The 9,355-nt window shown below is 45.5% G+C and overlaps 1 protein-coding gene across 1 annotated transcript in view; it reads left to right on the top strand.

Moving 5' to 3' along the window:
• The first annotated feature begins 4,928 nt into the window (after positions 1 to 4,928).
• BLK (BLK proto-oncogene, Src family tyrosine kinase) overlaps positions 4,929 to 9,355 on the top strand; it is a 35,058-nt gene continuing 30,631 nt past the window's right edge. The window contains exon 1 of the mRNA XM_042883501.1: positions 4,929 to 5,190. The gene's annotated coding sequence lies outside the window, so the exon portion shown is untranslated. The remainder of the gene's footprint in view (positions 5,191 to 9,355) is intronic.

Raw genomic sequence — 9,355 nt, 5'->3', positions numbered from 1 at the left:
CCCTTGCTACTTAAACCCTCTGATATGGGGCTGTAGCTGCATTTCTAGACTTAGCACCTAATTTCATGCAGCATCTCATTGAAACAATCCTGGGTCTGTGCTGATCATAGAATCACAGGATCATAGAATGGCTTGGGTTGGAAAGGACCCTAAAGCCCATCTAGCTCCAATCCCCTGCCATGGACTGGTCGCCAACCACTGGATCAGGTTGCTCTGGATGAACCAAACATTATCAAGGCATGGACAAGGCCCAGGGACATGTAGTTTTGACGAGGGATCAGCACTGTTCAGAAATGAGCAAGACCAAGGCCCCTTCCTTGGAGGAAGACGATTTGGATGCAGCCACCCAGCTTTGACAGGAGCATTTCATTGCACAGTGTGGCCAGAGAGGGTAAGTTGGCCTCAAGGCTAGAGAGAGTCATAGAATCATAGAATGGCCTGGGTTGCAAAGGACCACAGTGCTCATCCAGTTCCAACCCCCTGCTGTGTGCAGGTCACCAACCAGCAGCCCAGGCTGCCCAGAGCCACATCCAGCCTGGCCTTGAATGCCTGCAGGGATGGGGCATCCACAGCCTCCTTGGGCAACCTGTGCCAGTGCCTCACCACCCTCTGGGGGAAAAACTTCCTCCTAAGATCCAATCTAAACCTCCCCTGTCTCAGTTTAAAACCATTCCCCCTTGTCCTAAAAGAAGAAGAGAAGCTGTGGTGTGGGTTAGTTTAGGAGCAGAGGTGTTGCTGCCAAGGCTGGACATCTCTGTCATCGCTGTAACAGACCACACATGGCCACCCGCTCCCTCTTCTGTAAATGTTTATTTTTAATTTAGTTGTGTAATGGATTTCAAATTAGCTGCCATAAGACGCCAGTGAAAGGCTGGATCCCTCTGAAGTCTTCTCATGGGTTTTTAATATTTTTGGCTTGCATTTATTTCATCGTCTTCGCTCAAAGGACCTGTGGCGTGGAGTTGTTCCTCTCCTTCCACCAAAACCCTTTCTGTGATGAAGCTCTAACCCCAACCACCTGTGGTGAGCACCTGAAGATTAGCATCTGAGATCCAGTGGTTGGTAACCCTGCCCACACAGGGCACAGGGATTGGAACTGATCTTTGAGGTCCCTTTCAACCTAAGTGATTCCATGATTCTATGATCAGCACGGGCATTGTATGATTCTTTTGTATGACTGAGTGCAAGAAGTCAAAATAAACCTCTACAGCGCCTATGCTGTCCATATGTATGGCTCAATTCTTTTTTCCTTATGCTCAGTGAGGCCTTTCTGTTGCACTCAGAGCTGCAAAAGCTGCTCATGCCCAGAGCTACACCCTTCAGTATCCCTGAGCAGAACACCTGAATCCTTTGAAACACCATGATAAAGGCCTGGGTCAATGCTGGGATGTGGTTTTGCAAAGCCGAAGCTGGCAGTTGCTTGCTGCAGAGGTAATTCTCTTCTCATTGCCCAATCCTCCACGCTGCCCTTGTGTCACCAGAAACAGGCAGAAGCAGCCATTCCTCTTTCATAAGGGCAGCTAGGATTTGAATCACCTGCTCCTTTCCCTGGCTTTGGGCTAGGCATCCTGTATTATATATATGCTCCATTTACTTGTAGGCATCCTGAAAATGGAGCACAGAGGAGCTGGACCTCCCAGCATGGAAGTTGGCCATTTTGTAGTACCACATGTTGGGAGTGTCTTGGAAGAGCATCAGTGGTGGCTTCTTAACTGGTCACCAACTAAATGCCTTTTCCACAATACACAGTCCCTGAAACCCAGCCTGCCAGAACTGGAATGAGGAGAGGATTCCACTATTGCTCTACTGATCTACCCTAGCTGCCAGCAGCTTCTAACCACTGCATAGATACTTGGAGGAGAGGAATGTCCCCTGAAATGGTCAGAGAGCCATTCGTGTGCTTGTCAACCTTGAAATGGGATGGAGGCACCTACAGAGGGCAGCAGGTCTCCAGCTAATGCTCTGCTCTGGTCACTGCAGGGGAACCACTGTGTACATAGAATGTACAGGGGGTTGTGGACATATGGCTGCTCATGGCCAGGGGCCACTGGGGGATCTGGAGGGACCAGGAGATGTCCAGGACGATGGAAATGACCTAGTGATGCAACATGGTTTAGTTGTCATGGTGGTGATGGGTTGATGGGTGGACTTGATGATCTTAGTGGTCTTTTCCAACCTTCATGATTTTGTGATTCTATGATTCTAAGCTCATCCTCGTGGAAAAGCAACATGTCTTAACTGGGGACCTCTATATGGAAGACCCAATCCAGCTTGGGTGTCACCTATGGGTAATTGCTGTTTGCCCTTTCATATTGTTTCACTGCAGTTCACCACCCCAATGGAAGGGTTGGAGCCCACAAACTCCTTTTTTTTTTTTTTTTTAATAGCTTAAAAAGAATCAATTTGGGGACTGCAGAACTTTGTAAATGTATGTGTTAAGGTAGCAAATTATTCTTCCCTTCAACTCCAAAAACTTCTCTAAGGTGTGAAGAACTGAGAATCATTTCCAAAGAAAATCATAACCTTTTCCAAGGATTCGAAGTAGATCATTTGTGACTGCTTCCTTTGAGAATCTGCTAACCCCAGTTCATTGCAGCAGCCCAAAGAAGAAAAAGCATTTAGAATCTCAGGAACAAGATGTAGTTTTTTTCCACTCCTCTCTATCTTGCTGAAAAAAAGAAAAAAAAAACAGTATGTGTGATACTCTTTCATCCAAACTCATTGTAAATTATTTTCCAGAAGTGCTAGTGAACCAAGAATTACCCTTCCTGTCTTACCTGGTTTTCCAGTAAGGCTATTTAGTAAAATGCCAGATGGACATCTTCCTTTAAAAAGGTGACAGTGAAGGGATTGGGCTGGATACCATCTACCCAGACTTCAGCTCAAATATTCTGTCTGGCCTAAATTTGTTACCATGGCTTCCTGATCTAAGGAAGAGAAGGGAAAGGAAAGCTTATCTCAGTGTTTTAAGATGGGATGAATTCCCTTCTGGAATTATGAGTCCATCTTGGGTTAAGTACTGAGATTCAGGTAGAATTCTAGGATCACTGATTTGAGCAGGACCATAAAGATCATCCAGTCCCAACCCCTGCCATGGGCTGGGTGCTCCCACCAGGCCAGGCAGCCCAGTGCCCCATCCATCCCAGCCTTGAGCACCTCCAGAAGAACTCACTGAGGGAATCCCTATGCTTACTACCCTTGATCTGGAGATGTGAGATATCCCAGATATCCACATCTTCCTATGTTTGTCGTGCTGTTTCTGATCAATATCACCAGTTCAGAGCTGTGTGCCCCATATGTCTGGGACCTCTTCTGCTCGGCGACATCCAAAGGACCTGCTGGCTCCTTCTGCAAAGGTCACGGAGGCCCCACATGTACAGATAGGGGCCACATGATGATGGTGGATGAGCTCTCTAGGATTCAGCCATTTCTCAGTTCACGCTCAGTGTCACACTATGATATTTTGAGTGAAACCACCGTCACAGCATGGGGTGGGTTGCACAGCATGGGCAGCTCAATTCCCCAGTGATTTCATCAGCATCTGCAGAGACCAACAGGAGCTGTAAGAAAGCTGTCCTGCGGCACAGCAGTGTCCTCCAAAAATGCAGGCTGCAGCATCCCTGTCCTTAGCACCCCTCTTGGTCTCTGCATCACCATCTGCTCACTCCTATGGCAGGAACTGGGTGAGATTTCCTGGATTTGCATCTGATTGACAGACAAAAAAACAGTTTCACTTCATCCTTTGGTGGCATGACAAACTGAATCTGACCAATAGCTTCTGCTTAGAGAACAAGTGAAACACAGAGCTATTTTTGACTTTTTTTTTTTCTGCCCAGTAGTTTGATTTTCCTTTTTTTTTTTTTTTTTTTTTGGTTGCTGTTTCTGAACAAAACTGACCCATTTTGGAAGCAGTCACTAAAATGAAAATAGTATGTGAAATACGATCGCTTTTTAGATTCTTCTGCTTTGTGGTTTGTTTTTTTTTTTCTAGGGTAGGGAATGAAGCATAAAAAGAAAAGTTCTCAACTTCCAAAGACCACTCTTTGGAGGTAGTCCACAATTCCCACATTGCCTTTGGCAATGTTGTCTCAGCCAGTGGTGCTGCCTGAACTGCAGGACCTGAGATTCAGTCTTCCGTTAGATGAAACTGTAAGTCCCCATCTCAAAACTTAGTTGGTGAACACCCACCAATGTACCAGCTTCAGGTAGGATCCCTATGTTTGGCAATAAGCTTGGGCTGACTTGTGTTGTCTCAGCAAAGGCTCCATCCAAAACCCAGCAGAACCAATAGGAGATGCAAATCAGCTGCCTGGCCTTTAGCTGGGTCTGGAGATCTGAAACCACTGAGTGGTTGGAAGCAATCTATGCCAAAAGACCCTATAAGATCTTAGGAGACTTTACATACATGGAATAAAGAGATATGATTATGTGCTGTCATCAGTCTCCTGCATCTCTCTCCTCCCCGTGCCCTAATGACAATGTAGCTCTGAGGAGGAACCTGATTGTTCTCTTTAGATGAGATTTGAAGCAGAAGCAGAACCTCAAATGGAAAGTGAATGAGATTACAACACTGTAACCCTGATAATCACAAAATGGGAAACAGCTCAGGCTAGAACCTGATAAGCTCTCACAAAAATTAAGCATGCACAGTAAATATCTCCACTCCTACCATTGGCCCAGAGTGCTCTGAGCTGTGAGTGGGCCAATCTAGAAAACTGAAGGGCCCATATTTCTCCTCCCCTTTACAGACAAGCTTTAATGCCCTGTGGATTCACAGGTGCCTTTCAGCTCACATCAGCCTGAATGAGAGCAGTTTGGGGCATCTGTTGAGGAGGAACAGTCTTTTTTAGATGCTTTTTTACAGCCTTTGTGGATAACGGTTCTGCTGGGCTGGCCACATTTCTAACATTAGCACTAAATGAGTGTGGTTATACTACCAGTCCTACAATATCTACAAGTGTAAAAACCTGTGTGATTTGTCATTCAGCTGTTGTCGACAGGAAGCCACTAACAGCAGCCAACTGACAACACCAAGAAGAATTAGGGTTTCTCTTTCTACGTGCTGTAAGGATTAAAGCTTATCAAGGAGAGCTTAAGCTCTGAAGTTCACACCCTACAAGAGATTATTACCCTCTGGTAGACAACTTGGACCAAGTGGGCTATGATTTAATCTGACAAAGGAGCAGCCAGGTAAGTGCAAACAGTTTTACAAAACCTTTGCTTCATTCTGCTGCCTGTTTTTTGCCCACCTCTCCATTGGGTGCATCCTCTTAGAGTACCCAAGATGCGATCCATCTGTGGTTATTGTCCACACGTTAGTGGTGACTAAGCCCTTAAAGATGTGTGGTGGGATGGTCAAAGGGAATTGGCTGTGGGTTGAGACAGCGTGCATTTCTCCCTTCTCTTCTGGCTATGTGTATCATCTGGAATCTGGGCACCCTCTGAGGTGGGAGTGATGCTTTAACCCAGAGGCTGACCCAGGCACTGATCAATCTCTTTCTCCTAAAAAGAAACCAAAAACTTATAAGTAGATGAAAGCCCTTAAAATGGCAAAAGGAAGTAAAAATTTTGATGCTTGTGTTCTTGGTGGCGGTTGCTGAACTGAGTGCTTGGATGCTGCATATGGTGCAGAGAAGGGCTGAGGCTTTAATTCCCCTTCTGCCAAGACGGTCACTGGGGGCTGGGAATCTTTCCTTTGTTGTGCCCTACAAATAGGTTGGATTGTGCTGAAGCTGTTTGTCTTTTTGGAGGTAATAACTGTACTTTCACCACCTCCTCCAGTCAGTCTTGTACTTAATAATGCTGGTTGTGGACAAAGCTTCTGGCAATCTGGAGTGCCCCAGTGGAGTTATAGGAACTATAGGCCTCATGCTTCTCTCCTTGGTCACTTCCCATTCCCATGCATGCAATCCTCCACAAACCTCCATGCCTTTCACGCTTGGTTGGATACCTCAGACACCACTGTGTTTCTGTGAGACCTCCATGAGGGACGAGCAGCTGCACTGACATAGGCTGTTTGCATCTCAGAGCTCTTCAGACGTTTGCTTAAGGCCTCATGGCTGGTTTGGCAAGTTAAAACTTTCTTATGGCACTTTAGTTACTCTCCCTGTGAAATGGGGGCACTTGTTGCCTGTCTTGTAAGCATGCTGCAAGACTGTATTGATGATGAATCTTCAACGTAGAGCCAGGAGAAGGTGCTACACATAGCACTGACATGTGGTTCCAGGTCTGGTGTGTGCTAGAGGAGAGGAGACAGCAAGAAATTAAGGGGAGAATAAGTCAGCTGCAGACCAGCAAAGGCATCCTCATTAATATGCTCCACCAGTTGTTACATGAAGGTTTAATTAAATCTTTGTCAGAAGGTCTGAGGGCTGCAGAACGCATGGTTTCTTGCACACATCTTGTATTTTCTCCTAGCCCTTCTGCAGCGCTATCATTATGCTGATGCACAAAAATCTGTAAAGTAAATTTGTTCGGCCTATTCTTGATTTGCCTTGCCAAGACAGGGCTGCCACTGCACCTTGGTTGCAGCTAAAAGGCAGAAGGCTGAGTTTTCTGATGGAGGAGAAAGAACCTAAGACATATTTAAGTGAAAATTTCGCCAAGGTGCCCCAAAATTTCTTTTTTTTTTTTTTTCCTGCTTATGTAACAACTTCCTATATTCTACTTAAGAGAACCTGGGGTGTTCTTTCTTGCATTTCTACCCTGGAGTGTTGTGTTCCTCAGCCCCTGTTAAATAAGCCCATGGTATCTCAAACTGAGCATTAAAAGAAATTGAAGTATTTGTGTGCTTTGGAAGAATTTGAGCATCTGTTACAGACAAGAATATCAGCTCTTTTATTTCTGCTTTGTGACTCTCCTGCTAACCATGCATTCAACCTTTAACTCTCCATGAAACCTCTGTGGACACTTCAAAGTCCCGTAGGTTAATCAGGCTGTCTCCTAGTGCAGACATGGCTTTTGGAAAGGGGCTGTCGTTCACCAGCAATACCATCTGGAAACAGGTCCTGTGAGTTAGATGGGAGTCACGGCACAACACTGGGCAGAGTAGGAGCATTGGGGAACACTGTTAATTCATCATTACCTGTCTTCCTTTCTTCCTATCATCCTTTCCATTTTCTCTATGTTAAAAAGGCAGTTTTCTTGCTGCTCTTCCTGCAAGATGCAGGAGGCAACCAGGCGTTGACTCCATGTGGATGAGCTCCCTTACGGTCAATAGTTTCCTGCAGACGCAGAGAGTTCAATCACGGGCAAATGTTTTGCAAGATCTCTGGGGCTAAATCCTGCTGGAGCCATCGGCAACCCCAAATTTTCCATTCACTTATTCATCTTCTGTGGTGCAAGTCAGCTTTTGTGTTAGGGTTACAGCAGATGGCAAACAGCAGAGATTAGAAGTAGCGGAGGGGATAAAGATGGATGGAATTCTCCCTTTCCAGAGGTCTTGGCAAGAGATTACAGCCTCAGGGTCCTGCTACTTGTGGAAGAATTAGCTACACCGTCAAATGTCACCATGGAACTCAAAAGAAAGTACATCCCTGCGTGAAACAGGATATTCAGGGTCATGGTTATTGCTTAAAAATAAATGTTAAAGCGCAGCTTACCCGGCGGGAACATAAAGCAGACCTCCAGTGCTTTATATTGGACAAGCCCTGTGCTTCTCAGAGATCGGTCTGTCTTCCGTATCAGGGCTAAACCCACTTGAATTCCTTCCACCGGCCAGCCAAAAAAAAATTCCCCCCCAAAAAACAAAGCCCAAAAGACAGCAATTCCTCGTGTCGAAATAAAAAATGGACTCGTAATTATAATCACTTCCAAGAAAATGTTGCAACCGGGCTGGAGAACAATGTTTCTGGGGTTTTGCAGAGTAATTTTGCTTTTGTTAATGTTGGTCAGTTTTAACTTGGAAAACATTGTGGTTTTGCCTATTCAAGATTCCAAACCCAATTATAAAATGCCCAAAGCGAAGGCACACAGCTGAACAAAGGTGCAGACAGGGTGAACAATGTAGGATTTTTGCAAGAAGTGCTGCTGTTTGATGTGTGTCACTGGCACGCAGAGAAAGAGGGAATAAACTTCACGTCTGTGATGGACAGGATAAGCAGATGGAGCTTTCAATGAGGGTAATTAGTGCTGATGATTAAGAAGTCATCTTAAGGATGTAAGAATTGGAGGGCTGGGACAAACTGCCTGGGGAGCAGTGGGAATTTGCATCGCTGAGAGTCTGTAAGCACAAGTTAGGCCATCTCTCAGAAATTATATAGGCCCACTGGACAGATTAGATGACCATTTAGGCATCAGTCCTATATTTCACAGAATCATAGGGGTTGGAAAGGCCCTCTGGAAATCATCTCCAACCCCAAGCTGAACGGGCTCCCTAGAACCTACAACCCTGTAACATATATATCGTTTCTGACAGGAAACGAGCTTTCCAAAACTCTCTGCTGTTTACCCCCTGCAAACTTGTATTTACTTATGAAATTGTTTGTTTGATTTGACAGAATCTGATAGAACGCATTCTGCTCCTCTGGGAACAGAGAAATCTGTTACTGATCAAAAAGCAGCGCGCAGGATCCTTCGTGTCTGGCGTGTCAGGCACGTAGGAGATAGAGCAGAAATACAGATGAGTCCTCTGCTTCTCTGATGAGAGAAGAAGAGTGAAAAATTACTTGTTTGTCTGCGGCATCTGGGCCGCTTCACCAATGGTTGGATGGGCAACTCTTGGAGGTTAAAGGCTGGGTGCACAGACTCCTGGTGTCATTTGCATAAAGGTCTTTATGGCCAAGAGGAAAATGAGGCAATTAACTGTCCAAGTCACCAGGGTCCATGTTTCCTGGACTATGATGTATCCTAGTGCACAGAAGGTCATAGCTTGCTCTTTTCTCAGACCCTTGCACTTCCCCAGGTAATGGTGACGAGTGGTGAAGGACCATCAGATTGCACAAGTTGCCTCCATAAGAGGGTACCTCCCTTCTCAGTGAAGGAGTGGGGAAAAGGGAAACCCTTCTGTGGGCAGAGGAGCTAAGATGTTGCAGGACCTACCTCAGTTCAGGTTGGTGCCTACCCAAAACCTGAGCCGCAATGGCTTCTGTATTTATGCGAATAACTGCTCACAGTGAATGGCTTGAAACCAAGAATATTAGGGGCAGCACAGCTCAAAATGGGGTTGGAGCTAGATGATCTTTGAGATCCCTTCCAACCCAAGCCATTCTATGGCAATAAATGGGCTTTGAATACAGGTTAAATGAGATCTATGGAAACATTAAAGCATCGTGATGGAAGGAGAGAGATCCAAGGCCGTGTTAAACAAAAGGACAAATTGATATAAAAGCTTTTACTTGACATTTATCTCAGAGTT

The sequence above is a fragment of the Lagopus leucura genome, unplaced genomic scaffold (assembly GCF_019238085.1).
Source record: "Lagopus leucura isolate 7727_CA_CO unplaced genomic scaffold, USGS_WTPT01 Super-Scaffold_100038, whole genome shotgun sequence".
In the NCBI taxonomy this organism is placed as follows: domain Eukaryota; kingdom Metazoa; phylum Chordata; class Aves; order Galliformes; family Phasianidae; genus Lagopus; species Lagopus leucura.
The sequence above is the reverse complement of the archived record's forward strand: the minus strand, read 5'-3'. Positions and strand labels throughout refer to the sequence as shown.